Genomic DNA, 2916 nt, shown 5'->3' with positions numbered 1-2916 from the left:
ATCAAGGTAAAGTAGCAGATTTCTCCAACCAGGGCACCACTCTCTAGTTCAGTTACATACCTACAGCAGAGACAACAGACACGGGGTTCTTCTTTTGTTCCGTGCACCAGCAATTTTAATGGGCTAGATTATTCTCTTTGTGCTTTCATACAAGCCAGTCAGCATTACTAGTGCTGGATGCTGCCTTCCTCGGAGACCCAGCTCGTGCCCATGTTCATTTCCCCTAGTGCTAATTGGATGCCTTTGGCTTCCTCTCTACTTATGTCAATGCGGCATGGCATGTCCCTGTGCTCTCTGGAGACAGACCACTGGACTGGAGCTCAGGAGACCTGGCTCTGTCTCGGGCTTGCTGGGTAATCTTGAGCGGGTCACTTTGCTGCTTTGTGCCTCAGTTTCCCCATCTGTAAAAAAGGGGATAATGATACTCGCCTTCTTTGTAAAATGCTTTGAGATCTACTGATGAAAAGTGCTGTATAAGTGCAAGGTAGTGTTATTATCTGGGCTCACCTGGAGAAAGGGGAGGGCACAGAAGGCAAGTATTTACTTGACCACCACAATGCTTTGCTTTTCCAAGCCCTGATGCCCACGCACCTGTACCCCTAATTAGCTCTAGATCTTTGTTCGCCTGTCTTCTGGAGAACTGAGTCTTTTAAGGTTGCTTGAGTAAAGTTTCCAGAGCGGGCAAAAATCACGATGTGTTAACAGGCAGCAAAGGCTGTGACATGAATTTCATCAACTCCTTGTTATTTGTCTCTGCAGATGTTGACAGGCAGTCCTAGTGACCATGCAGATGAACCCTTTGTACATGGATGGACAAGAAGAGCGAAGCGAAAGGGAAGATGGGGATCAGAACAAGAACTACCAGGTGGTGAGGAACTGGCTCCAGGGAGAGACAGCAATGGGTTGTGCTGAAATTTGAATTATCAAACTTGGGGCCAGTCTTCTTTTTATTAATGACTCTGGCACAAAAAGTCTGAGTGTGCTAAGGAAATTTGCTGATGATACAAAGTTGGGAGGGATTGTTCATAAAGAGGAGGATAGGAATATTATACAGGAAGATCCGGATGGCCTTGAAGATGGGAGTGACAGAAATGGGATGCAATTCAATTGGAGAAAGTGTGAGGTCATGCCTTTCGGGTCTGTTGAATCTCTGCCCCAAGCTGGGGGCTCGTCCGTCGGAAAGAACAGAGGAAGAGAAAGACCTGGGTGCGTGGGTCAAAATCCAGGATGACTATGAGCCACCATTGTGATGCGGCTGTGAGAAAGGCAAATATGATGCATCAGATGAGGTGTTTCTAGGAGAGATCGAGACGTATCATTGCCATTGCACCGTGTACAGTTCTGGCCGCCCGTGTTCAAAAGGGATGGATTTAAAGGGGAACAAGTGCAGAGGAGAACTACTAGGATGATCGGGGAACTGAGGGCTTAGGAGACAGGACTGGAAGAGCTTGGCTTGTTTAGTCCAGCATGAGCTGTGCATGCTCTCCCTAAATATATTGGGAAGGGGGGGGGGGCAAATACCAGGGAGGGTGACAAGCTATTGAAGCAAAAGGAAAATGCTGCACAAGAACAAATGGGGATAAACTGGCCATGAACAAATTCAGGCTGGAAAATTAGGTTTCTAACCAACGGGGGGGTGAGGCTCTGGAACAGCCTCCCAACAGGAACTATGGAGCAAATAACTTCATTAGTTTAATGAGAGAGTTGGACCAATTTATGAGAGGAATTGTATGTCGGGGTTGTTTATGATAGTGAGGGGCAGGGCTCATTTCCAGTTTGTATCTTACGTTCCCAAAGTTCATGCTTCAGGGTTTCAGCAGGCCACCTGCAGGGGTCAGGAAGGGATATTCCCCTCTCCATTAATTCTGTTGGTTTTTTTTAATCTCTTTCCTCTGAAGCATCACGGCTGGCCATGGCTGGAGATGGGACACTGGGTGGGGTGGGCCAGGCTCTGAAGTGGCACCGAGCGCTCTCTCGGATAGGTGTGTGGCCAACTGGTTCTTGCTCACATGCTCACCGATCGTCATATGTGGGGTGGGGAAGGAATGTTTCCCCAGGTCAGACTGGCAGTGACCTTGGGTTTTTTTTTATTTTGCTTTCCTCTGCAGCATGAGGGTGTGGGTCACTGGCCGGGATTACCTGGGTCTATCTCACTTACTCATTTCCCTGCCATTGTGGGGGCTCTGGGCCCAGGCCCCTCCTATTCTCTGCCTGTGGCACATCATAGTCTAGTCTCCTGTGGGCTGTTCGGTTGCTGGGTTTAGCATGCGGGAGCTGGGTGGTGTTGGTGGCCTGTGCTCTACAAGGGGTCAGACTAGAACATCTGGGGGTCCCTTCTGGCCTTGAACTCTGTGCCAGAGCTGAGAGAACAACGTAGGAGTCTTGACCTACATCAACTGATCTAACCACTAGCCATAGCCCTCAAAAAGATGAGGCAGCCCTGCTCTTGTTCTCCAGGATTTTTCCTGCCTCGGATATCAAGCTTAGAGAAGCGAGACTTGGAAGACCTCTGCTGGACCCTTTATCATTTGCAATGTTCCCATGCTAGTCTCTTCAGCAAGCCACTGACGTTGCTCCTTTCCCACCTGGGGCCAATAACAGTATTCAGAGTCCGATTAAAGCTTTAATGCTTTAATAACTGTAGCAAACATCCCTCTGCCCTGTCTGAAAATGCCCATTGTCAAGCAGTCTTTCCCATCTCCCTGGATGGCTGTCTGGCATACACTCCAGCACGCACAATCTGTGGCCAGAGGCTAACAACCCATGGCTTGCCTCGATTCCTCTTCGCTTAAGTTTCCCTTCCATCCAAAGGCGGCAGGATTTGGCATTCAGAACGGAGGCAGGGGGAGGGGACAGCCACACAGCTGTGGTCAAATGCTTTGCCAGGGCCCCATCAAAGGAATCCACATCTGTCCC

This window comes from Lepidochelys kempii, chromosome 19 (assembly GCF_965140265.1).
Source record: "Lepidochelys kempii isolate rLepKem1 chromosome 19, rLepKem1.hap2, whole genome shotgun sequence".
Lineage (NCBI taxonomy): Eukaryota > Metazoa > Chordata > Testudines > Cheloniidae > Lepidochelys > Lepidochelys kempii.
Note: the sequence above shows the minus strand (reverse complement) of the source record.